The sequence below is a fragment of the Oncorhynchus masou genome, chromosome 12 (assembly GCF_036934945.1).
Source record: "Oncorhynchus masou masou isolate Uvic2021 chromosome 12, UVic_Omas_1.1, whole genome shotgun sequence".
Classification (NCBI taxonomy): domain Eukaryota; kingdom Metazoa; phylum Chordata; class Actinopteri; order Salmoniformes; family Salmonidae; genus Oncorhynchus; species Oncorhynchus masou.
In genome coordinates, this window is record NC_088223.1 from 62,725,278 (window position 1) to 62,753,033 (window position 27,756).

The 27,756-nt window shown below is 41.1% G+C and overlaps 1 protein-coding gene across 1 annotated transcript in view; it reads left to right on the forward strand.

The window, feature by feature from the left end:
- The first annotated feature begins 4,345 nt into the window (after positions 1–4,345).
- The window catches only part of LOC135549187 (neuronal tyrosine-phosphorylated phosphoinositide-3-kinase adapter 1-like), a 43,126-nt gene continuing 19,715 nt past the window's right edge, over positions 4,346–27,756 (forward strand). Inside the window, exon 1 of the mRNA XM_064979223.1 lies at positions 4,346–5,138. The gene's annotated coding sequence lies outside the window, so the exon portion shown is untranslated. The remainder of the gene's footprint in view (positions 5,139–27,756) is intronic.

Sequence of the window (27,756 nt, forward strand, 5' to 3'; positions counted from 1 at the left end):
TTGGAATCTGATTGATTGCTTCTGTGGACTGGTGTCTTTTATACAGGTAACAAGCTGAAATTAGGGGCACTCCCTTTAAGAGTGTGCTCCTAATCTCAGCTCGTTACCTGTATAAGAGACACCTGGGAGCCAGAAATCTTTCTGATTGAGAGGGGGTCAACTACTTATTTCCCTCATTAAAATGCTAATCAATGTATAACATTTTTGACATGCGTTTTTCTGGATTTTTTTGTTGTTATTCTGTCTCTCATTGTTCAAATAAATCTACCATTAAAATTATAGACTGATCATTTCTTTGACAGTGGGCAAATGTACAAAATCAGCAGGGGATCAAATACTTTTTTCCCTCACTGTACAAATATTTACACATGTTCCGTTTGCTGAAAATAAACGCAGTTGACAGTGAGAGGACGTTTCTTTTTTTGCTGAGTTTATGTACTAGGTGGTGTCAGAGGAAGGCCCCAAAATTGTCAAAGACTCCAGTCACCCAATTCATAGACTGTTCTCTCTGCTACCGCATGACAAGTGGTATCAGAGCACCAATTCTAGGACCAAAAGGCTCCTTAACAGCTTCTACCCCCAAGCCATAAGACTGTTGAACAATTAATCAAATGGCCACTGGGACAATTTACATTGACCCCCCCACCCCCCTTTGTTTTTACTGCTACAGGCTGTTTATTATCTATGAATAGTCACTTTACAAATGACCTCGACTAACCTGTACCACGCACATTGACTTGGTATTGGTACCCCCTGTATATTGCCTCGAAATTGTTATGTAATTTTGTTGTGTTACTTATTTGTATTTATTTATTTAAACTTTATTGAGTAAATATTTTCTTAACTCTATTTCTTGAACTGCATCTTTGGTTAACGCTTGTAAAGTAAGTATTTCACGGTAAGGTGTTGTAGGTGTTCAGCCCGTGTGACGAATATCATTTGATTTTATTTGAAAGGGTATAAAGCAAGTTAAAGGTTGGCCTTTAACTAATGGTAAAATTAAGTTAAGAGTATGAGTCGAATAGAGAATACATAAAAAATGTTAGTTATTTATCTAGAAAGGATATTACACATACGCACTCAGCTATTTTCGATTTAGGCAGCACCCCGCATCTCTCTGATTCAGAGGGGTTGGGTTAAATGCAGAAGACACATTTCAGTTGAAGGCATTCAGTTGTACAACTGACTAGGTATCCCCCTTTCTCTTTCTTTTCTCTCATTTCTTCCATCTCCCTGGTTTGGAGCTTAGGCCGACACAGTAGCCTAATGGATATGATTCTTTCTACGATAGCGATATTTGCATACAGTTGAAGTCAGAAGTTTACTTACACCTTAGCCAAATACATTTAAACTGAGTTTTTTTTGCAATTCCTGACATTTAATCTGAGTAAAGAATCCCTATTTTAGGTCAGTTAGGATCACCACTTTATTTTAAGAATGTGAAATGTCAGAATAATAGTAGAGAGAATGATTTATTTCAGCTTTTATTTATTTCATCACATTCCCAGTGGGTCAGAAGTTTACATACACTCAATTAGTATTTGGTAGCATTGCCTTTAAATTGTTTAACTTGGGTCAAATGTTTCAGTTAGCCTTCTACAAGCTTCCCACAATAAGTTGGGTGAATTTTGGCCCATTCCTCCTGACAGAGATGGTGTAACTGAATCAGGTTTGTAGGCCTCCTTGCTCGCACACGCTTTTTCAGTTCTGACAACACATTTTCTATCAGATTGAGGTCAGGGCTTTGTCATGGCCACTCCAATACCTTGACTTTGTTGTCCTTAAGCCATTTTGCCACAACTTTGGAAGTATGCTTGGGGTCATTGTCCATTTGGAAGACCCATTTGCGACCAAGCTGTAACTTGATATGTCTTGATATGTTGTTTCAATAAATCCACATAATTTTCCTCCCTCATGATGCCATCTATTTTATGAAGTGCACCAGTCCCTCCTGCAGCAAAGCACCCCCACAACATGATGCTACCACCCCTGTGCTTCAAGGTTGGGATGGTGTTCTTTGGCATGCAAGCTCCTCCTTGTTCCTCCAAACATAACGATGGTCATTATGGCCAAACAGTTCTATTTTTGTTTCATCAAACCAGAGGATATTTCTCCAAAAAGTATGATTTTTGTCTCCATGTGCCGTTGCAAACCGTAGTCTGGCTTTTTATGGCGGTTTTGGAGCAGTGGCTTCTTCCTTGCTGAGCAGTCCTTCAGGTTATGTCGATATAGGATTTGTTTTACTGTGGATATAGGTACTTTTGTACCTGTTTCCTCCAGCATCTTCACAAGGTCTTTTACTGTTGTTCTGGGATTGATTCGCACCAAAGTACGTTCCTTCCTGAGCGGTATGTCGGCTACGTGGTCCCATGGTGTTTTTACTTGCGTACTATTGTTTGTACAGATGAATGTGGTACCTTCAGGCGTTTGGAAATTGCTCCCAAGGATGAACCAGACTTATGGTGGTCTACCATTTTTTTCTCAAGTCTTGGCTGAATTCTTTTGATTTTTCCCACAAAGAGGCACTGAGTTTGAAGGTAGGCCTTGAAATACAGCCACGGTACACCTCCAATTGACTCAAATATGTCAATTAGCCTATCAAAAGCTTCTAAAGCCATGACATAATTTTCTGGAATTTTCCAAGCTGTTTAAAGGTACAGTCAACTTAGTGTATGTAAACTTCTGACCCACTGCAATTGTGATACACTGAATGATAAGTGAAATAATCTGTCTGTAAACAACTGTTGGAAAAATGACTTGTGTCATGCACAATGTAGACGTTCTAACCGACTTGCCAAAACGTTAATTTGTTAACAACAAAATTGTGGAGTGGTTGAAAACCGAGTGTTAATGACTCCAACCTAAGTGTATGTAATCTTCCGACTTTAACTGTATAATCACGGAGAGCCTATGGCTACATACAGACAAAGAATACACTTATACAAACATTTCTCAGGAGGGACCAGGAATGTACAACTTTTTATATTACCTGTAACAAAGCATGTAATGGACTGTTAACTGCATGACTGAGACCCCAAGCATTGAACCCCTCCCTGCGTTGTAACTGACATTGTAGAAGCCGCAAGTATCATGAAGATATCTCTAGCATGCAGGACTCCATTGATAAGCCTCACCGCCTCACAAACATTCAGCAACATGGCAGTTAAGAGTTCAGCTCAAAGTCAACAGAAACTTTAGCACCACTGTTCAACTGAACAGCAATGCGCTCAGGCCCACACACCTTTTAGCACCGTGGACAGGCCCGCGACCAGAATGAAGTAGGCTAGCCTAAACAGAAGACTGACAGCTGATTCAGCATCATGCCACTGAACTGCGCTGCGCTCATGAGCACGGTAGTTCAGCACCATGGACAATACCGCAAAGGCGAAAAGCTCAGTAAAGAGAAGACCATCTAGATTCAGCACCACAGCTTCTGAACAGCGCCGCACCCAGGCAGCTCATATCCTGAGTGAACATTCCAAACCCCTAATTGTAGGCGGAAAGCCTGATGACAGATTACATACTTTGCTATTGTTTCCATTCCCCTTTCTAGTCCCCCCTGAACTTTAGAATTGCGAACTTGTAGGAAATAAATAGAACATAACTGCAAAACTGCTCTCAAACTCTTTGGTATCCCGTTACACCCTGACAGTGTTCAGCTTCTGAGAATAAATCTGATACATGTTTCCCTTCTTCACATGCCAACCTGTCACATAAGACAGTGATGATGGTGCAGCCATTTTCAAATGTGCTTCTATTTATAGATTAAGAGGAGAGTGATGGGATGGAGAGGAGAAACTAGGCGGGATTGAAGGAATACCAACATGAAAGTAAGCCTTAGAGAACTTTAGGCTAAATAGGCAACTGTTATAGAGTGGTAATTGAATATACTGGCTATCTGTTTAAAAAAGATCATAGTGGAATGTCAAACAGTTTTGGGACACTTCCACCGCCGACAAAATCCCAATTTAACTCAATCCCAAATCAGTTTGCAGTTCACAATATTGAAAATACAGACCTCAGGATGGGAAATGGGACTAGCCTAACGAAGTGACAGGGTTAATGCCTGTAATAAACTGTTCATAAGTAGGCTATAACTGGCTACTCGGCAAAGTCCTGAAATGGTTGAATGTATTTCTGAATAATTGTTTTGACCCTGTCTGTTGAGGTTCAATGAGTTTGGTGTGAATATGTGTCATGTCAACCGGTGCACAATGTGCTTTTCGCAAGCAGTGTGTTATTTCATGTGTGAATGTAATGTTGTCGCCTATGTCTGTCAGTTCCTAAGGTGAAGATGGGCTGCTATTGGGGATGTGCGTTTAGGAATGCACACGCTGGCAGTCTGCTTACGTCTGCAACGAGTCCGCAGACGAAATTGTAAATAGCCTCCTGGAGCCGAGTCAGTTGATAGAGGTGGAGAAAAGGGCAGACATATAAATTTAGAAAAAAAACGACGTATAGAAAATTCGTAGGCTACTCGGTCAGGCGGGCAGATATGTCGACTCGACCATCGAAAAAAACGACGTCACATCGGGTTGAACGAGACGCGAATTATATAAGCTTCATAAACCTGCCTCGTTGTATCCGTTTTTTTTATCAACCAATGGCCTCTTCTGGACAGCTATGCATATGAATATAAATGCAAATATCTGGTAGCGCACTGCTTGAACCGAAATGTCTGTGTTTATTTGTGCTGTTGTTATTTTTAGCCAAAACCATCCATGTTTCATCTGATGGTTCCGAAAAGGCGCATAATTTAATAGCATTACATTATTTTATTTGTGAATGGGGTTTATCCCTCTGTTTTTTTGGAGATGAACATTTTTATAACGTCGCAATGAACTGCATCATGGATTTCAATCAGATTTCTTAGGGTATGGTGCCGGTTTAATCGGTGGAAAGAGGGAAACGCTATTCATGTAAACAAGAACCGAGAATCCTCTCAGATCCGCCCCATTTATTTATTATATCTTTCAGTATTTCTTGACACATTTGGAAAAGTGCTTTTTTCTACCGTTCTTCCACAAAGACGGCAATGTCATCATCAACATCCCGGCGTGGTTTTGTTGTTGTCTGATTTTACTACTGGATATCGGCAGTTACCCCTGCGCCAAGCCATACATCAGTATTTCTACAAGGTAATGCCTTTACCTTCATTTCCCATACCATGTTATAGGAACAGCAAATGTTGCCCCAAACACCATAGATGAAATCAGATCCCTTAAATAGGTTTTTGCATATAGCCTTCCTTACTGTAATATTGCATGTGAAGTCAATGTAAATAGAAGCTAGAGGTCGGTGCAAGTTGTTTTTCCACAATAATTTACATGTATGCAATTTCTGCTGTAGCACAAGTAGGCATGGTAGATGATATATCGTGTGTTTGTATGCTATGCCATTTCCCACAGAAACTCTAGTCAGTATGTCTGCTTTATTGGCGATAGAATAAAGATAACGTATCCAAGGTTTTAGTAGTGTGCGTTTAACTTCAGTCGTGACGTGACTAGTGCTCGTAAATATTTCACAGAAAAACAAAAAAGTCCAGCTGCTGACTTGTGATGATGGATCCCATGCACGGTATCTTTCTAATCATATTTTAACGGATGGCTTTGTCAAAAAACCTCTTATCAGACGTGGTCATCGCGTAAACATACCGACAGTGTCGTTGGAATTCATAATAATGACATTGTTTCTGTTGTTTATGTGAATAAATGTGTAGACATTAGGCCTACGCACCGCGTCTGTGCGCGTAGTCAGGTGAATGGGTTTATCATGCGCGCGTCTTTGGGGTGTTGGGGTTGGGGATGTGCTCGTCTGGCTGGGATGATCATTTGTTTTGAGTTCATGAAGCTATTTCGATATCAGTGCTTTAGCTAATATCATTTCGTCTTAAACACATTTAATGACAGCGTGAGAATGCATATGCCACATGTACAGAATGCATCTATCAAGCTGGTCGTTAAATTGGACAAACAGAGGCGTGGGGGCGTGGCGTGTGTAACATTTCAGTGCTGGATACGCTGAGACGTGAGGAGTACTCACTTAGATACACCTTTCAGGATAAAATATTTGTATTGCAGACTGACAAATTAACACACAATACAGGCCTATTCAATTACAGGAGGGAGTTTGGTGGGGTGGGGGATTCCAATATACACTATCTGTAAGTTATTTGTGTGACTGTGACTGCAGCCATTTGTCTCCACCCTTGTATTTGTCTCCACCCTTGTATAGAAAAGCTCCATGTGGAGCTTTTCTATACAAGCATATTCTATGCCAATACTTATAATCAATTTTATTTGAATACCAGGGTGTAGTGAGGAGTTTTAGCTTGGGGAAGGAAGCTTTGATAAAAATGAAAAGATAAGAAGCTCCACATGATAAGAAACTCCACATGTACAATGTTGTCTACACATGTCTGGAGGCTAACAATTTATGTGACTGAATCCAATTCCATGTCCTGTCACAGTTTCCCACTGTATGTACAGTTGAAGTCGGAAGTTTACAAACATTTAGGTTGGAGTCATTAAAACTAGTTTTTTCAAACACTCCACAATTTTCTTGTTAACAAACTAAAGTTTTGGCAAGTCGGTTAGAACGTCTACTTTGTGCATGACACAAGTCATTTTTCCAACAATTGTTTACAGACAGATTATTTCACTTATCATTCAGTGTATCACAATTGCAGTGGGTCAGAAGTTTCCAAACGCCTGAAGGTACTACATTCATCTGTATAAACAATAGTACGCAACTATAAACACCATGGGACCACGCAGCCATCATACCGCTCAGGAAGGAGAAGCGATCTGTCTCCTAGAGATGAACGTACTTTGGTGCAAAAAGTGCAAATCAATCCCAGAACAACAGCAAAGGACCTTGTGAAGATGCTGGAGGAAGCAGGTACAAAAGTATCTATATCCACAGTAAAACGAGTCCGATATCAACATAACCTGAAAGGCCGCTCAGCAAGGAGAAGCCACTGCTCCAAAACCGCCATAAAAAAGCCAGACTACGGTTTGCAACTGCACAAGGGGATAAAGATCGTACTTTTTGGAGAAATATCCTCTGGTCTGATGAAACAAAAATAGAACTGTTTGGCCACAATAACATCTTTATGTTTGGAGGAAAAAGGGGGAGGCTTGCAAGCTGAAGAACACCATCCCAACTGTGAAGCACGGGGGTGGCAGCATAATGTTGTGGGGGTGCTTTGCTGCAGGAGGGACTGGTGCACTTCACAAAATAGATGGCATCATGAGAAACGAAAATTATGTGGATATATTGAAGCAACATCTCAAGACATCAGTCAGGAAGTTAAAGCTTGGTCAGAAGTTGTTCTTCCAAATGACCCCAAGTATACTTCCAAAGTTGTGGCAAAATGGCTTTAGGACAACAAAGTCAAGGTATTGGAGTGGTCATGACAAAGCCCTTACCTCAATCCGATAGAAAATTTGTTGTCAGAACTGAAAAAGTGTGTGCGAGCAAGGAGGCCTACAAACCTGATTCAGTTACAGCTGCTCTGTTAGGAGGAAAGGGACAAAATTCACCCAACTTATTGTGGGAAGCTTGTGGAAGGCTACCTGAAACGTTTGACCCAAGTTAAAGGCAATGCTCCCAAATACTAATTGAGTGTATGTAAACTTCTGACCCACTGGGAATGTGATGAAAGAAATAAAAGCTGAAATAAATCATTCTCTCTACTATTATTCTGACATTTCACATTCTTAAAATAAAGTGGTGATCCTAACTGACCTAAGACAGGGAATTTTTACTCAGATGAAATGTACAGAATTGTGAAAAACTTAAGTTTAAATACATTTGGCAAAGGTGTATGTAGACTTCCGACTTCAACTGTATGTTCCTATGAGTGTACATGTGCAGTAATATGTGTCTGATTTGTGGTCATTTTCATTTAATTTCTGCTCAGTTGAATTTAACATCAACTTCCAGTGCAATACCTGAATTGACTGGCATCAAGATGGCAGACTGCTTCTTACTCGCTTGTGTGTTTGTTTGACAATTTTCTGCTATCGTGAAAGTTTACATACATATTGGTATTATACTATAAATGTGCATGCATATGTCGGGATTTGATCATATTTATATATGAAAATCAATCTCCATATAGGTATTTATGTGCGTGTGTCTCTGTGTATGTCTATATTATTATAGGATGCTGTAGGTACCAATGTATCCTAAAATATTGTTGAAAACAAAACTTAAAAGCATTAAGTAGCCTAGTGGTTAGAGCTTTGGGCCAGTAACCGAAAGGTTGCTAAATCATATCCCTGCCCTGACAATGTGTAGAAATCTGTTTTTCTGCCCCTGAACAAGGCAGTTAACCCACTGTTCCGAGGCCGTCATTGTAAATAAGAATTATTTGTTCTTAACTGACTTTCCTAGTTAAATAAAGGTGAAATGGAAGAAGAAGTATCATCATCCTTTAACCCAAAGTCCCTAAACTCCTCCAGTGTTCAGTGATTATAGCAACAAGATCATCTATAGCACCTCCTAGTGGTTGTGGATTAGAACACACAGCCTAAATATTTCTCTTCCTACTAAGATGGTTAATGCCACCTAACCCTTTCTCCCTGAATGTCACAGAATTCTGTTTTTTTCTCTTTGCCAATGCTACCATCCACCTGAGAAAGGACAGTTACAGTGGAGTCGATGGACCTAATGAACCCTGTCTATATTGAGCAGCTTCTGACTGAAAGTACATGAATGAAAAACACATGTTTCAGCAGCACTGCAGGAACCCTCTCATTCATTTAGACATCCATTTCCAGATATCAGTGAGTAGGATGCAAACAGTGACACCGGTGTGGAAAGTGTTGTGCCTTCAGAGAGTTTTCCCACTCCTTGACTTATTCCTCATTTTGTTGTGTCACAGTCTAATTTCAAAATGGATTAAATATATGTTTTTCTCACCTATTTACACACAATACCCCATCATGACAAAGAGAAAACATGTTTTTAAAATCTTCTGCAAATGTATTGAAAATTAAATGCATTAATATCTCATTTACATAAGTATTCACACTCTCTAAAGGCTTTCCACACTTGGATTGTGCCCATTATTCTTTTCAAAATTCTTCAAGACCTATCAAATTGGTTGTTGACCATTGTTAGACAACCAATTTAAGTCCATGTCATACATTTTCAAGTAGATTTAAGTCAAAACTTTAACTCGGCCACTCAGGAACATTCACTGTCTTCTTGTTAAGCAACTCCAGTGTAGATTTCGCCTCGTATTTTAGGTTATTGTCCTGCTGAAAGGTAAATTCATTTACCAGTGTCTGGTGGAAAGCAGACTGAACCAGGTTTCCCTCTAGGATTTTGCCTGTGGTTAGCACCATTCCATTTATTTTTTATCCTAAAATACTGAAATACTGAAATACTGCCCAGTCCTTAACGATTACAAGCATACCCATATACATATACTACCACTATACTTTAAAATACGGAAAGTGGTACTCAGTAATATGTTGAATTGGATTTCCCCCAAACACAACACTTTGTATTCACCACAAAAAGTGAATTGCTTTGAAACACTTTGTTACAGTATTATTTTAGTGCCTTGTTGCAAACCGGATGCATGTTTCTGAAAAAAATAAAAATCTGTACGGGCTTCCTTCTTTGCCCTCTGTCAATTAGGTTAGTATTGTGGACCAGCTACAATGTTGTTGATCCATCCTCAGTTTTCTCCTATCACAGTCATTAAACTCTTTAACTGTTTTATGGATGCTAATATCTTTGTAGTGACTGGGTAAATTCATACATCCCAAAGTGTAATGAATAACTTTACCATTCTGAAAGGGATATTCAATGTCTGCTTTTTTAAACCCCATCTACCAATAGGTGCCCTTCTTTGCGAGGCATTGGAAAGCCTCTCTGGTCTTTGTGGTTGAATCTGTGTTTGAAATTCCCTGCTCGACTGAGGGACCTGACAGATCATTGTATATGTGGGGTTCAGAGAGGAGGTAGTAATTCAAAAATTATGTTAAACACTATAATTGCACACAGAGTAAGTCCATGCAACTTATTATGTGACTTGTTAAGCAAATGTTTACTCCTGAACTTATTTAGGCTTGCCATAACAAAGGGGCTGAATACTTATTGACTCAAGACATTTGAGCTTTTAATGTTTTCTTAATTTCTAAACATTTCGAAAAACATAATTCCACTTTGACATTATGGGGTATTGTGTGTAGGCCAGTGACAAACAATATTTCATCCATTTTAAATTCAGGCTGTAACACAACAAAATGTGGAAAAACTCAAGGGATGTGAATACTTTCTGAAGGCACTGTCAGTGTAAAACTGGTGATGACTAAAAGAGGGGAAACGAAAGGGTCCACTGCAATGAACGAGAGGGAAAGAGAGAGAGCCCACTATCTGGCCATTTGCCTGAGGAGGCTTAGACATTCCATCAGACACAGACATGCAGTGGGATTCCAGAGATGTTGAGTGATTGAAAGATGGAGGGATTCTCAAATGAGCCTGACAGACAGGGGGCAAGAAAAGGCTCACAGAGGGAAAGACGGAAGAGAGACAAAGAGAGAGAGGACAGAAAGAGAGAGAGAGAGAGAGGACACAGAGAGAGAGCACCAAGAGAGAGAGAGAGAGAGCAGAGAGAGAGAGGGTGGACACACAGAGAGAGAGAGAGAGAGAGTGGGAGGGGAGAGAGAGAGAGAGAGAGAGAGAAGGGTGGACACAGAAAGAGAGAGAGAGAGGACAGAGAGAGAGAGAGAGAGAGAGAGAGAGAGGACAGAGAGGACAAAGAGAGAGAGAGAGAAAGAGAAGAGAGAGAGAGGACACAGAGAGAGAGAGAGAGAGAGGACAGAGAGAGAGAGAGAGAGGACAGAAATAGAGGACAGAGAGAGAGAGAGAGAGAGAGAGAGGACAGAGAGAGAGAAAGATAGAGAGAGAAAGAGAAGAGAGAGAGAGAGAGGACACACACAGAGAGAGAGAGAGGACAGAGAGAGAGAGGACACACAGAGAGAGAGAGAGAGAGAGAGAGAGAGAGAGGACAGAGAGGACAAAGAGAGAGAGAGGACAGAGAGAAAGAGAGCACAGAGAGAGAGAAGAGAGAGAGAGAAAGAGAGGACAGAGAGAGAGAGGGAGAGAGAGAGAGAAAGACAGCGCGAGAGAGATGAAGGGAGGAACTGACGAGTGTCAGACAGACATGGCAGATGCTCACATTTAAAGCTCATTTCTCCACTAGAGTTCCGCACTGCTGGGCTCCTGATCTGGCTGATCTGCAATGAATCTTTTACTGCAGATGTCCTGGAAGCGCAAAATTTAATTTGACTGGACCAGAGTGTGAGCAGTATGATTATATTCAGTGTGATTTAGAGCCCTGTTTGTGGGGAGGGGGGGAGAGAAAGAGAGAGCGGGAGAGAGGGGTAGAGAGAGAGAGAGAGAGAGAGAGAGAGAGAGAGAGAGAGAGAGAGGAGAGAGAGAGAGAGAGAGAGAGAGAGTCTGTGAGTGTGGGTAAAGGAACCAGAGCAGGTGTAGGAGTAGCACAGACTGTAGTGTGACTGTGGAGTCCAGCTGGAGTCCTCTCTAAAGCTGAGGACTGATGGGAGGAGGAGTGGGGAGCTCACGGGATCAGGATAATTCCCAGATTTGTTAGTCGATTAAGTTAAGGAATAAGAGGAACAAGGTGGCGGACTGAACACAGCAGTGCAGTTCACCTCAATATAAAAACTTAATATTCAATATTTGTAAGTTAGTCTAAATATTAGCACTTCACATACTGATAGGTAATAACCTGGATAACAACACAAAACAAATCATAAGGGTAGAGAAATGTATCGACAAATATGACAAAAACAAGCAACACCCAAACATGATGGAGAACCGATCTCCAGGAATGGTAAGGGTGGATAACCGATCTGTTAAAATTGATAAATCACAAACTGGGCATACTTGAATTAGTTAGTGAAGGTATTAAGGAGTTGAAAGCGAGCCTTGAGATGAGTGATGAAAAAGCTGTGACAATGGAGCAAGAAACAAACAAGCTAAAAGGGACAGTCAATAAGATTGAAACGGACGTTAATGAACTTAAAAAGGAAACATCTTTCTGAGAGAAGCCTTAATTGACATGCAGACCAGACGTAGGAGAGAACATCCTGTATTACTGGTATCCAAGAGAAAGAAGGAGATGTTCCTGAGGGTGTAGTGAGGAAGTTCCTCCTTACAGCGCTTCAGATCCCACGCAAAGCTGTCAACAACATCCAGATAGAATGTGTACACCGTTTTGGACAGAGAGGACTGAGATATGAGCGCCCAATCGTTGCCAAATTTGCTATTTAAAGATAAAATAATGGTTAAAGTCTGGGTAAAATACTTGCTAACACAAAAATAGGCATGAATGATCAGTTCCCGAAGGAAAATGAAGAATGGCGCAAAGTTTTGTTCCTAATAATAAAAGGGAAGCGTGAGGCTCTCATAGTCAATAAACTCTATATTGATACAAATGTTCTGAGACACAAACATGACTCATTGGCTATTCTAAATATTACAAAGTTCCCATGGAGGAGTTGAATAATGGAAAACCCAATACGAGCCATGTTAGGGATTGTAATGAAAAAAACAATTGTTAAAGAAAGAAACTACAACTACACTATACCATTCTAGATGGGGAATGTTGTAAAATCATTAGTATTAGACTTTCCATTTATATTATTTCATGAATTGATAAGACAGCATTAGAAGAAAAGATCATTAACGAAATAATACATTTTCAAATATAAGGAACTGGAACACAAAAGTACTGAATCAACATGGTAGAGATAAAACACAGAGGACATAGAAGGCTCAGTATGTGGGTATGTACAGATGTATTGTGATGGGGTGGGTGGGGTGTGTGTTTTTGTGTTTGGAAAAGTGTGGAGTTAAGTGAGTGTAAAAGGATAACGGTTGCAAATCCCAGAGCCTGTGTGTGTTTGCGAGCAGGGTTTGTAAGCAAGAGCTTTTTTGTGCAGATATGGGATATACATTTGAAAATAAATGAGAAATATAGTTGATTTATTTATTGTCCTATCATGATGGAACACTCCCCAACCCTATACCCTAGACACCCACCTGAGAGACCCATACACTAAGGAGAAGTCCTTATCTGTTTATGGGCCTACTGTAAGTAGCCTATATGCAGCCAAATCAGAAAGATGAATGTGGTCAGAGACCTACTAGAGCAGCACCACCCCCTCAAGATTCGGATCCTGTGGGGCCTCCCGGGTGGCACAGTGGTCCGAGGCACTGCATGGCAGCACGAGCTGTGCCAACAGAGTCTCTGGGTTCGAGCCCAGGCTCTGTTGCAGCCGGCCGCAACCGGGAGGTCCATGGGGCGACACACAATTGGCCTAACGTCGTCTGGGTTAGGGAGGGTTTGGCCGGTAGGGATTTCCTTGTCTCATCGGGCACTAGCTACTCCTGTGGCGGGCCAGGCGCAGTGCATGCTGACTAGGTCGCTAGGTGTACAGTGTTTCCTCTGACACATTGGTGCGGCTGGCTTCCAGTTTGGATGTGCGCTGTGCTAAGAAGCAGTGCGGCTTGGTTGGGTTGTGTTATGGAGGACGCATGGCTCTCGACCTTTGTCTCTCCCGAGCCGTACGGGAGTTGAAGCGATGAGACAAGACAGTAACTACTAACAATTGGATACCATGAAATTGGGGAGAAAAAGGGGGTTATATTCTTGTTTTTTTGTTTTAAGATTCTGAGCCTGCCTGGCAGGGCTGGTCCTACAAAGCCAAAACTCCCTGATGGGAGAGCATAATTTAAGGAAATTCTCAAAACTGCTAAAGAGAACCTTGACCTAGCCGGTAGTGATTCCGGTAGGGTGCCCCCACCCAGGTAGTGCTGGCAACACTAGCTGCAGTAACCCATGGGGAAGGGGTCACACTCGTTGAGGGGGCATATTGTTGTGGCCCTGGTGGTACAAAATAATCAAAGGTCTGATTGCACGGAGATGCTTGAGAATATGGTCACAACGGGAGACCATGTGTGGGTGTTTCAGGGGAACAGGGTGGATCTGACCTCTATCACCTAGGACGTGACAATGGTTAATCAAATCTACAAATGTTTTGCCTTTTTTGCTCAGTTTTCCCTGCCTTCTCAAACAGCTGCAACTGTATATGCATTTGTAAACCAAGACGTTTCTTGAGTTGGGCTCTGGGATGGTGCAACTGTTGAGAATCTTAGACTGTGGTTGGTTGTGGGGAAAGGGGTTGAGTGTGTGTGTGTGTGTGTGTGTGTGTGTGTGTGTGTGTGTGTGTGTGTGTGTGTGTGTGTATGTGTGTGTGTGTGTGTGTGTGTGTATCCCACAACTGTGGGATAGGGAGTAAAGATGTTAAGGACAATATAGGATGAATTACAATAATTGTTTGCTAAAATAATAATTGCTTGCTAAAAATGTAATTTTTGTAATTGCAATCCTGGTTAGAGGTAACAATCCTAGTTAGAGGTAACAATCCTAGTTAGAGGTAACAATCCTGGTGGGAGGTAACAATCCTAGTTAGAAGCAACAATCCTGGTTAGAGGTAACAATGCTAGTTAGAGGCAACAATCCTGGTTAGAGGTAACAATCCTGGTTAGAGGTAACAATCCTGGTGGGAGGTAACAATCCTAGTTAGAGGTAACAATCCTGGTGGGAGGCAACAATCCTAGTTAGAGGTTAGAGGTAACAATCCTGGTGGGAGGTAACAATCCTAGTTAGAGGTAACAATCCTGGTTAGAGGTAACAATCCTGGTAGGAGGTAACAATCCTGGTAGGAGGTAACAATCCTGGTTAGAGGTAACAATCCTGGTTAGAGGTAACAATCCTGGTTAGAGGTAACAATCCTGGTGGGAGGTAACAATCCTGGTTAGAGGTAACAATCCTGGTTAGAGGTAACAATCCTGGTGGGAGGTAACAATCCTGGTTAGAGGTAACAATCCTGGTTGGAGGTAACAATCCTGGTTAGAGGTAACAATCCTGGTTAGAGGTAACAATCCTGGTAGGAGGTAACAATCCTGGTGGGAGGTAACAATCCTGGTGGGAGGTAACAATCCTGGTGGGAGGTAACAATCCTGGTAGGAGGTAACAATCCTGGTGGGAGGTAACAATCCTGGTTAGAGGTAACAATCCTGGTAGGAGGTAACAATCCTGGTGGGAGGTAACAATCCTGGTGGGAGGTAACAATCCTGGTGGGAGGTAACAATCCTGGTAGGAGGTAACAATCCTGGTGGGAGGTAACAATCCTGGTGGGAGGTAACAATCCTGGTTAGAGGTAACAATCCTGGTTAGAGGTAACAATCCTGGTTAGAGGTAACAATCCTGGTGGGAGGTAACAATCCTGGTGGGAGGGTAACAATCCTGGTTAGAGGTAACAATCCTGGTGGGAGGTAACAATCCTGGTGGGAGGTAACAATCCTGGTTAGAGGTAACAATCCTGGTTAGAGGTAACAATCCTGGTGGGAGGTAACAATCCTGGTGGGAGGTAACAATCCTGGTTAGAGGTAACAATCCTGGTTAGAGGTAACAATCCTGGTTAGAGGTAACAATCCTGGTGGGAGGTAACAATCCTGGTTAGAGAGTAACAATCCTGGTGGGAGGTAACAATCCTGGTGGGAGGTAACAATCCTGGCTTAGAGGTAACAATCCTGGTGGGAGGTAACAATCCTGGTGGGAGGTAACAATCCTGGTTAGAGGTAACAATCCTGGTTAGAGGTAACAATCCTGGTTAGAGGTAACAATCCTGGTTAGAGGTAACAATCCTGGTTAGAGGTAACAATCCTGGTGGGAGGTAACAATCCTGGTTAGAGGTAACAATCCTGGTTAGAGGTAACAATCCTGGTGGGAGGTAACAATCCTGGTTAGAGGTAACAATCCTGGTGGGAGGTAACAATCCTGGTTAGAGGTAATCCAATCCTGGTGGGAGGTAACAATCCTGGTTAGAGGGTGGGAGGTAACAATCCTGGTTAGAGGTAACAATCCTGGTGGGAGGTAACAATCCTGGTTAGAGGTAACAATCCTGGTGGGAGGTAACAATCCTGGTTAGAGGTAACAATCCTGGTGGGAGGTAACAATCCTGGTGGGAGGTAACAATCCTGGTGGGAGGTAACAATCCTGGTTAGAGGTAACAATCCTGGTTAGAGGTAACAATCCTGGTTAGAGGTAACAATCCTGGTGGGAGGTAACAATCCTGGTTAGAGGTAACAATCCTGGTGGGAGGTAACAATCCTGGTGGGAGGTAACAATCCTGGTGGGAGGTAACAATCCTGGTTAGAGGTAACAATCCTGGTTAGAGGTAACAATCCTGGTGGGAGGTAACAATCCTGGTGAGGTAACAATCCTGATGGGAGGTAAGGTAACAATCCTGGTGGGAGGTAACAAGAGGTAACAATCCTGGTTAGAGGTAACAATCCTGGTGGGAGGTAACAATCCTGGTGGGAGGTAACAATCCTGGTTAGAGGTAACAATCCTGGTGGGAGGTAACAATCCTGGTTAGAGGTAACAATCCTGGTGGGAGGTAACAATCCCCCTACATTATTACAAATATTATTTGTTAATTATGGAAATTAAGATAAGCAGGATTTTTATATATATATTTTATTAGCTATACTGTATATAATATAATGCAAATTGAGGTGAGGGCGATGGAAATGCTTTTGGCTGTTGATCTGCTTCACTATGGTACTTTTTAATGATGAGTTTACAAACATATATTATGATAAACAGATTTGAAACTTGTGTCTCATTATGGTAAATGGTGAAATAAGTACAGCCAGTTATAATTGTAATGGGGAATATACTTCTCCCATGGGCAAAGAAATTCAAAAGTGGTGATGATATTAATTAATAGTAATTTTGATCCGAATGTGCAAATTTTCAAAACAGATCCTCAAGGTAGATGGATGATTTTAAATATGTTATTGGCCCATAACATATATGGCTCATTCACCTATACGGTCCAAATAATGAGGATCGACTCTTCTTTGAAAATATACAGTACCAGTCAAAAGTTTGTACACACCTATTCAATCAAGGGGCTTTTCTTTATTTTTTACTATTTTCTACATTGTAGAATAATAGTGAAGACATCAAAACTATAGAATAACACATATGGAATCATGTAGTAATCAATACATATATTCATATTATATTTAAATATACTCATATTTTATATTTGAGATTCTTCAAAGTAGCCTCCCTTTGCCTTGATGACAGCTTTGCACACTCTTGGCATTCTCTCAACCAGCTTCATGAGGTAGTCACCTGGAATGGATATCAATTAACAGGTGTACCTTGTTAAAATTTCATTTGCATAATTTCTTTCCTTCTTAATGCGTTTGAGCCAATCAGTTGTATTGTCAAATCAAATCAAATGTAATTGGTCACATACACGTGATTAGCAGATGTTATTGTGAGTGTAGTGAAATGCTTGTGCTTCTAGTTATGACAGTGCAGCAATATCTAACAAGTAATATCTAACAATTCCACAACAGATACCCAATACGCACAAATCGAAGTAAAGGAATGGAATATGAACAAAGAAATATATGGATGAGCAATGTCAGAGTGGCATAGGCTAAGATGCAATAGATAGTATGTGTCGTGTCTTTGGCTTTGCCGGATGAAGTGATATGACATGCTATAAAATCCTTTCTCTGTAATTAATATTACCTGATTGAGCTAATCATGTAAATGTAATTACAAAATAATATTTATGGAGCTGTTATCTTCCAAATAAACTCTTAAAGACCTCGTAATATTTGACATCAATAGCAGTCAACATTAATCGTACCATTGTTTCAGTCTCGTCTGAAAGCTGTAAATTCTTGGTTATCTTCACGAACCCTGGCTAACAAGTTGAATCAGCAATACAAAATTGGGTTTAATTATTTATTTACTTAAATACCTAACTAATCACACAGAATTACATATACACAGAACGAATCATACATTGATTACAAATGATGTCATAAAGGAAAACGTCCCGAGTGGGCGGAACAGATATGACAGCTGGTTACACAAAGAACGGGGGTTGGGTTTGAGTGAAAGAGCGGGAAGACTTGAGGAACAAAGGTAGAAGCCATGCTATCGTAAATACAGTATCTTATGCATTCTAAATTACTGCCCATTTGGAAAAGGAAAATGCAATAAATATTTACTCTGAGCTGCGCTTGAATAGGTTGGTGGTAGATGGAAGGCCGTGTTGCCCAACAGAGTCCTTTGTCCTTTGAAGAGTGTCTCTGGTGGTGAACGGGTTACGCTGTAGTGTCGTCGTTGTGTGGTAGATGGGATACTCTGTCCGTCCTTTCCTAGCCCACATTTACAGCTGCTGTTGCTAACTCAATGGCTAGGATTTCTCACTTCTTTAGTGAATAAGAGATCAAAGTTCATACCATTCACAACCAAAGCTCACGCTGAGGTTGGCTTAGTTCTGTAGTTGACATGTTAGTCCTTTTCAACGTATGGACCGTCTTCCTATCGTCCTCAGAACAGGAGGGTACATTTTCGTCTCAGGCTTATATAGTGGAGGGAGAGAAGGGTGTGTTTCATAGTTTATAACCCATGTCTCTTCACAGGGGCGGGCCACTGATTGAGCAGAGCCCTAACCTTATGAAAACCCAAATCTCTCATTTGGAAGCTAAAATTACATTTAATATTTTCACAAATAATTTTATATTTAAACATTTGAATTGCACAACAATTCCATGTGAATCTGATAACTATAATGTGTAGACTTTCCCAGATACAGTGTAGGTCGTCCTGTCATCAGTCATAATGTCTCAGATGACAACAGAACTGACAACATATTCATTAAGTACCAACGCATATTTTCAACTGGTTCTATTACAGAAATATGGTTCCTTTCCCTCCACTTGTTTGATATTCCCAGACTCTCCATGTTTAACAAAGGCTATTCAAGAGTCCCTCTGTAGAGTCAAGAGAGAGGGAAGGGAGAAAGGTATTTATGGGGGGCCATAAACCTTACCTACCGGCCAACGTCATGACATATAGAGTACAGTATATATATGACAAGGTAGGGGTGCTATACAGAAGATAGCTCTATTTGGTAAAATACCAAGTTCATATTATGGCAAGAACAGCTCAAATAAGCAAAGAGAAACCATCAGTCCATCATTACTTTAAAACATGAAGGTCAGTCAATTCGGAAATTTTTAAGAACTTTGAAAGTTTCTTCAAGTGCAGTCGCAAAACCCATCAAGCGCTATGATGAAACTGGCTCTCATGAGGACCGCCACAGGAAAGGAAGAACCAGAGTTACCTCTGCTGCAGAGGTTAAGTTCATTAGAGTTAACTACACCTCAGATTGCAGCCCAAATAAATGCTTCACAGAGTTAAAGTAACAGACACATCACAACATCAACTGTTCAGAGGAGACTGCTTGAATTAGGCCTTTGTGGTCTAATTGCTGCAAAGAAACCACTACTAAAGGACACCAATAAGAAAAAGAGACTTGTTTGGGCCAAGAAACACGAGCAAGGAAAAGCAGCCAATAACTGTTCAGCATATGTGGGAACTCCTTCAAGACTGTTGGAAAAGCATTTCAGGTGAAGCTGGTTGAGAGAATTCCAAGAGTGTGCAGAGTTGTTATCAAGGCAAAGGGTGGCTACCTTGAAAAATCTAAAATCTATTTTGATGTCTTCACTATTATTCCATGTCCAAACTTTTGACTGATACTGTATATATATATATATATATATATATATATACAGTGCCTTGCGAAAGTATTCGGCCCCCTTGAACTTTGCGACCTTTTGCCACATTTCAGGCTTCAAACATAAAGATATACAACTGTATTTTTTTGTGAAGAATCAACAACAAGTGGGACAAAATCATGAAGTGGAACGACATTTATTGGATATTTCAAACTTTTTTAACAAATCAAAAACTGAAAAATTGGGCGTGCAAAATTATTCAGCCCCTTTACTTTCAGTGCAGCAAACTCTCTCCAGAAGTTCAGTGAGGATCTCTGAATGATCCAATGTTGACCTAAATGACTAATGATGATAAATACAATCCACCTGTGTGTAATCAAGTCTCCGTATAAATGCACCTGCACTGTGATAGTCTCACAGGTCCGTTAAAAGCGCAGAGAGCATCATGAAGAACAAGGACACACCAGGCAGGTCCGAGATACTGCTGTGAAGAAGTTTAAAGCCGGATTTGGATACAAAAAGATTTCCGAAGCTTTAAACATCCCAAGGAGCAATGTGCAAGCGATAATATTGAAATGGAAGGAGTATCAGACCACTGCAAATCTACCAAGACCTGGCCGTCCCTCTAAACTTTCAGCTCATACAAGGAGAAGACTGATCAGAGATGCAGCCAAGAGGCCCATGATCACTCTGGATGAACTGCAGAGATCTACAGCTGAGGTGGGAGACTCTGTCCATAGGACAACAATCAGTCGTATATTGCACAAATCTAGCCTTTATGGAAGAGTGGCAAGAAAGCCATTTCTTAAAGATATCCATAAAAAGTGTCGTTTAAAGTTTGAAAAAAAGAAAAGAGAAAATTTCAGTCTCTCGATGTGCAAAACTGATAGAGACATACCCCAAGCGACTTACAGCTGTAATCGCAGCAAAAGGTGGCGCTACAAAGTATTAACTTAAGGGGGCTGAATAATTTTGCATGCCCAATTTTTCCGTTTTTGATTTGTTAAAAAAGTTTGAAATATCCAATAAATGTCGTTCCACTTCATGATTGTGTCCCACTTGTTGTTGATTCTTCACAAAAAAATACAGTTTTATATCTTTATGTTTGAAGCCTGAAATGTGGCAAAAGGTCGCAAAGTTCAAGGGGGCCGAATACTTTCGCAAGGCACTGTATATGTGGGACGGCAGGTAGCATTGACATTTTCAAAATGTTGTTATGTTACAGGTTATTCTAAAATTGATTAAAAAATGTTTTCCCTCATCAATATACAGTACATATAATGACAAAGCAAAAACATGTAAATATCACTTTTACATAGTTATTCAGATCCTTTCCTCAGTTTATTTTATTTCACCTTTATTTAACCAGGTAGGCAAGTTGACAACATGTTCACATTTACAATTGCGACCTGGCCAAGATAAAGCAAAGCAGTTCGACACATACAATGACACAGAGTTACACATGGAGTAAAACAAACATACAGTCAATAATACAGTATAAACAAGTCTATATACGATGTGAGCAAGTGAGGTGAGATAAGGGAGGTAAAGACAAAAGGCCATGGTGGCAAAGTAAATACAATATAGCAAGTAAAACACTGGAATGGTAGATTTGCAATGGAATAATCTGCAAAGTAGAAATAAAAATAATGGGGTGCAAAGGAGCTAAATAAATAAAATACAGTAGGGAAAGAGGTAGTTGTTTTGGCTAAATTATAGGTGGGCTATGTACAGGTGCAGTAATCTGTGAGCTGCTCTGACAGTTGGTGCTTAAAGCTAGTGAGGGAGATAAGTGTTTCCAGTTTCATAGATTTTTGTAGTTCGTTCCAGTCATTGGCAGCAGAGAACTGGAAGGAGAGGCGGCCAAAGAAAGAATTGAATGCCTTCAATGCTGCAGACATTTTTTCATACCCTTCCCCAGATTTTTATCTAAACACAATCCTGTCTCAGAGGTCAATGGACAATTCCCTTTGACCTCATTTCTTGGTTGTACTGATATGCACTGTCAACCGTGGGACCTTATATAGACAGGTGTGTGCCTTTCCAAATCATGTCCAATCAATTAAATTTACCACAGGTGGACTCCAATCAAGTTGTAGAAACCTCTCAAGGAGGATCAATGGAAACAGGATATCAAAGGGTCTGAATACTTATTTAAATAAAGTATTTCTATTTTTAATAAAGTTGTTATAATTTCTAAAAACCTGTTTTCGCTTCGTCATTATGGGGTATATATATATATACAATATATATGGGGGATTGGAAATTATGCAGAACATTTCATTGATGGAAGCTACAATCTATCTGCAATATTAAAGCTGATCTAACCCCTAAAAACATATACATTATAATAAAATAAAAGTTCCCCTACACAGAATATCCCCAAATGATGTAACGTTCTGAGTCACATGGAAGTCTAGATCAATCATAACTGTCTTTATATGGCAATAAACTTGACAGAGATGAGGGTTTCAATGAGATATTGTGATGTGTATGTCTCTCATAACAACAGCCCTCACCTCTCCTCTCCTCTTCTCTCCTCTCCTCTTTGAGAACTCAGCTTGTGTGGATGAGCTCCTCTCCGTCTGATCGAAACCCAGATATGAATTTATTAAACACTATATTTTTCTGCACAGACATTAGTCCAACATTAGTATCTTCCAACATCAGTCGCTGTATCATGAGTCTGGCAGCGAGACTAGTCCAACCTCTATTTGTGATCTGGTCGAGTTGACCTTGCAAATTGGAGGCACAGTACAATATGCCTTACAGTAGAATGCTGGTTGAAATGACCGTAATGTGATTAGTGTTAGTGTTGTGTTGATTAAGTCCATTTTGTTGGAGCCAGCAATAAAAGCCATTCACCCACTGAACTGCACAAAGCTGACATACAGTATAAATGAAGATGAATAAAGGGGAAAGGGTTAGACTATTTAGACTGTAGTGAACAAGAGAGAGAGGGAGAGAGAGGTAGATTTAGAATATGATTCCTGCTCAGTAACAGTGCAGAATTATTTGGGGGGAAAAGAGGCAGTTGAAAGGAACAAAAGAGGGCAGCGATAGTATAAAAACAAATAAACCACATAAATGTTTCAAAGAAGTGGTTTATTGGAACATGAATCATACACAACAGCGAGGGAGCGAAACAGGCATGCAAGGCAGTGCAGAGCAGCAGACCTCCTTCCAGTAGCATCCCTTTCTCCTCTCTTTCGCTGGCTGGCCCAGAAACAGGTAAACATTACAGAAACATTGCTCCTTGCTGCTCGCTCCACTTCAGAAGAGGTCAAAGGGTACACACCCCCAGGGGTAGGGCTCTATCTTCTCCAAATACTGTGTTAATTGTCATGGATCTCATCTCATCTGGGTTTGCCACACAGTATGCAAATATATTTAACTCAGAAATAGACCTCAACTACAGTAGACAGACAGACACACTCTTAGACATTGGTGTCTTCTCAGACAGAATATGATGACAATTTTGGGAGATGGTAGAAATGAAAGGGGTTGGTACATGACTGTGGATCATGTTGTATGTATTTCACATAGTCCTGATTCATTGCCTCATGATGCTACTACATTTTTAATGATGTCAGAGGTTTGCCTAAAAACAAATTTGCATCCATGTTTTTCAATGTTTCATATATTTTCATAATTTTTTGATTGGTCAAGAAACAAACAAATGCTCTGAATTATACAAAAGATTTCAGAGTACCAAGGAGGGGCGCAGGGCAATGTTGCAGGGAAATTGGCATCAGACAATAGGATAGTCAGATCCTGTTTCGGAAAGAATGCTGGCTTAGTGTTCAGGAGTGTATGTCTTTAGGCTTCAGCAGACGGGGCGCCCCGTACTCAACTGAGGAACTGCATTTTTACCATTTTCATTACTGATACCAACCCTCTCTCTCTCTTTCTCACTCCTCTCTCTCTTTCATTCTCTCTCTCTCTCTGTCTCTCTTTCATATGCACACACACACACACACACACACACACACACACACACACACACACACACACACACACACACACACACGCACACACACACACGCCTTCCTCTTTCCACACTCACATGCCTTCTCTATACCTTAGCTACCCAGAGGGGAGGGATGAACCCAGTAGCACAGACAGCACATGACAGGAAGTAGTCACAGGAAGTACCCTCAACTATCCAAGATGCTCCCCAGAGATTTCGAGATGGGAGGGATATCAGTGTGTGTTTGTTTGCATGACGTGCTGGTTTTTTGTGTGTGCATGAGTAAGTGAGTGTTTGTGTGTGTGTGTGTTCCTGTCTGTGTGTGTATGATATGATGGTGGATACCAAATTTCCCATGGCAACGCAGGACACCAGCAGCAGGTCAAGCTGGCCTGGTCATTTAGAGTGTGTAAATTTCGGCTCACAGAGGCAGCTGAGGCAGAGTGTGTCTGTGTCTCAAGGGCAAGCTATCCTGTTGTATGAGAGACTCAGCAGCAACCCATTGGTGTCACTGAGGAGTGTGATGTGCTGTTGTGCCAAGCCTCTCATTATGCACATACTGTACCACACATGCTGAGCTTTCAGTGGCAGTATATACTCTGTCTCTTCCTCTCTCTCTTTCTTTCTCTTCCTCTCCACCCTTCTCTCTCATTCTCTTTCTCTCTCTCTTCTTCTCTGCCTCCTCTATCTCTCAACTTTCTTTTTCTCTCTCTCTCTCACTTCCACTCTCTTCGTCCCCCCTTCTCTCTCTCTCTTCCTCCCCCTCTCTATCTCTCACTCTCTGTCTTTCTCTCCCCTCCCCCCCCCGTCCCCCCAGAGCAGCACTAAGGTATTGTCTGAGACAGTAGAGGTGGTTGTGTGTGTCTGGAGCTCTGGGGTTGTTTTAGCTTCTCTTCCATTTGTAATTTTCTTGAGCACAGTGTGTGTGCGTGTGCGTGCGTGCGTGCGTGTGCGTGTGCGTGTGGCCAGTGAATGTTCATGTGTATCTGAGTGCACTGAGTCACCTTGGTTACTGCAGATACCAGCCAGAGATGATGAAGCCAACGGCAGGTTGGGGTAGGGAATGGGGGGCAGGAGGGAGGGAGGGGGAGAGGGAGGTCATTGAGTGCCTTTGTATGTTGGTGGGAGAGCGAGAGAGAGAGAGAGGGAGAGAGAAAGAGAGAGCACGACTAGTTTACTGTAATTTTAATTTGCTTGCAAAAATAGGAAAGAATCATAAGGTAATATACAGTATGGGTTTGGCCTTAGAAACATACTCAAAAAAAGTTACACTAATTCACTATGTACACAAGTGTACGGTGGATTGGGAAAGTATTCACCCCCCTTGGCAATTTCCTATTTTGTTGCCTTACAACCTGGAATTAAAATAGATTTTTTGGGAGGTTTGTATCATTTAATTTACACAACATGCCTACCACTTTGAAGATGCAAAATATATTTTTGGGTGAAACAAACAAGAAATAAGACAAAAAAACGGAAAACTTGAGCGTGCATAACTATTCACCTGCCCAAAGTCAAAACTTTAAAGATCCACCTTTTGCAGCAAATACAGCTGCAAGTCTCTTGGGGTATGTCTCTATAAGCTTGGCACATCTAGCCACTGGTATTTTGCCCATTCTTCAAGGCAACACTGCTTCCAGAGTACATTCTTCCATATGTTTGAGGAGTCTCCCACATGCCTTTTGGCGAACACCAAACGTTTTTGCTTATTTTTTTCTGTAAGCAATGGCTTTTTTCTGCCCACTCCTCCGTAAAGCCTAACTCTGTGGGGTGTATGGCTTAAAGTGGTCCTATGGACAGATACTCTAATCTCTGCCATGGAGCTTTGCAGCTCCTTCAGGGTTATCTTTGGTTTCTTTATTGCCTCTCTGATGAATGCCCTCCTTGCCTGGTCCGTGAGTTTTGGTGGGTGGCCCTCTCTTGGCAGTTTTGTTGTTGTCAGGGTTTTCGCTGCTGGTCATTCGAGTCAAGTGCAGGACAGCAGCGAATAGGTGATCAGGCGACTTTATTAGCCAAGAGCAACAAACAGACGGGTGCAAACAGCTACAACTCAAGCCAACTGGCAAAAGTGACAAGCCCAAAATACCGTATAACAATAAGGTTTGTCAATAATTCCTCAAATGGGGAACAGGCAATGCCCATGGTGAAAAACCAGACTGGCGCGATACAACAAACAACAAACACAAAACAAAACCATTCCACACAAAGACATGGGGGGAACAGAGGAATATATATATATATGCAGTGTGATTAGGGAATGTAAACCAGGTGTGCGGGGAACAAGACAAAATAAATGGAACAATGAAAAATGGAACGGCGATGGCTAGAAGGCCAGGCCGCCGAACGCCGCCCGAACAATGAGGGGAGCCGACTTCAGCGGAAGTCGTGACAGTTGTGGTTATTATTTCCAGTTTTTAATAATGGATTTAACGGTGCTCCATGGGATGTTCAAAGTTTTGTATCTTTTTTTATAACCCAACCCTGATCTGTACTTCTCCACAACTGGGTCCCTGACTTGTTTGGAGAGCTCCTTGGTCTTCATGGTGCTGCTTGCTTGGTGGTGCCCCTTGCTTAGTGTATGCCAACCATTGAGGGTGTAGTGTGTTTATATACAGTGTGTTTGTGCGTGTGTGTATGTGGTGTGCGTGCATGCGCGTGTGTGTGTACGAGTCTGTATGTTCGTTGAACTAGGTGACTATACCCAGTGCTCTTTGTTTGGGTCAGCATCCAATGTTTTTATTTCAAAGTATACTCTCTCAGTTTAACTTGTTTCAGTGTCTTTGTCTTTTATATTCTAATTTTATTGATCTGGTAAAATTGAGTCTGTCATAAGTATCACACAGAAATTGAAGATTATACTGCCTACTATATCAGTTTTAGTCAGCTTAGTCAATTGTATTTTTAAGTCCTCATGCATTTTAACAGTAGATTTTCATTGCTCCTCCTCCCCCAGTATTCTCGGGAATACACCTGTGGAATGCCAGAGAATCTATTCATTTATTTTTATTTTTTTGGGGGGGGGGACGGACTCAATGGGGTCTCAACTTACTGTTGAGAGTTAGAATAGTATAATACACAAGGTGCAATTTCGAAATGTGGTTGTGCATCAGCAGTTTTTCTCTTGCTATGTCAGACACTTGACAGTCACTCAATTAGCTCATGTCAGCTAACATTTTGCAGATTGGTAAATTAGTCTAGCCACCTATCTAAACTTGTATTAATCATGGTCGAATTACAGAACGGGGTGCCCCCAAGGATTTTGTTAGTCTCTATCACTCGGATGTCAGGTTAAAAACTGCAACGAAATGTCACTTAGGGTCCCCAAAAGTCTAGGGCCGACCGACTGACTCCATGTGTGGGTATGGATGTGGGTAAGCAGACTCTTGAGCCAATGCGACCCCTAATGATGAGTTGAGATTTTTCTGGTCCCCACCCCATCTAATTTGCCCTTCACTGACCTTCAGAATTGTATTGTACTTGTCTTGTACTCAATCTATATTCCATACATTGCATTATTCAATTATCTTCATTCTGAAGTGCTGCCGGTCACATGCAGTCATTTGACACCCAATACTGCTCTATTTCTCATGCATTGTAAGAATGAAGGTCTTTGTATTCATTTGTTTTAGTGTGAGGAGCCCAGTGGTTGGCAGTGATCCCATGGAGTGTCCCAGTGGGGTTCCTTTCTGACCATACATTACATCACAGTGACTCAACACACTGTATTATCTTAACTACCACAACAATATACACCAAATACAGCGTGATAACATCATCACACCATTGGAAAAGTTGCGTCCAATTTAATTTCATAGTAGGCCTGTATGGATTTTCGTAATACATATATGTGGAATCGACTGGTAGCCTTAGAGATGACTGTGTATCATTTGGAGAACATGTGAAAATGGCACTCTACACAATGCATGGTATCTATATTATAGATATACTATGGAAATTAAGATACAATGTAGATGTACACAGAAAGGCTAATTAAGCAGGGTAGAATTGGATCCCTAGCATGTTAACGTTCCCATTCAGATAATCACGAACGACAGCGCTAACATCCCCCTTTGTGAATATTTAGCGGTTGGAGAGAGACAAGTAGCAGACAGTGT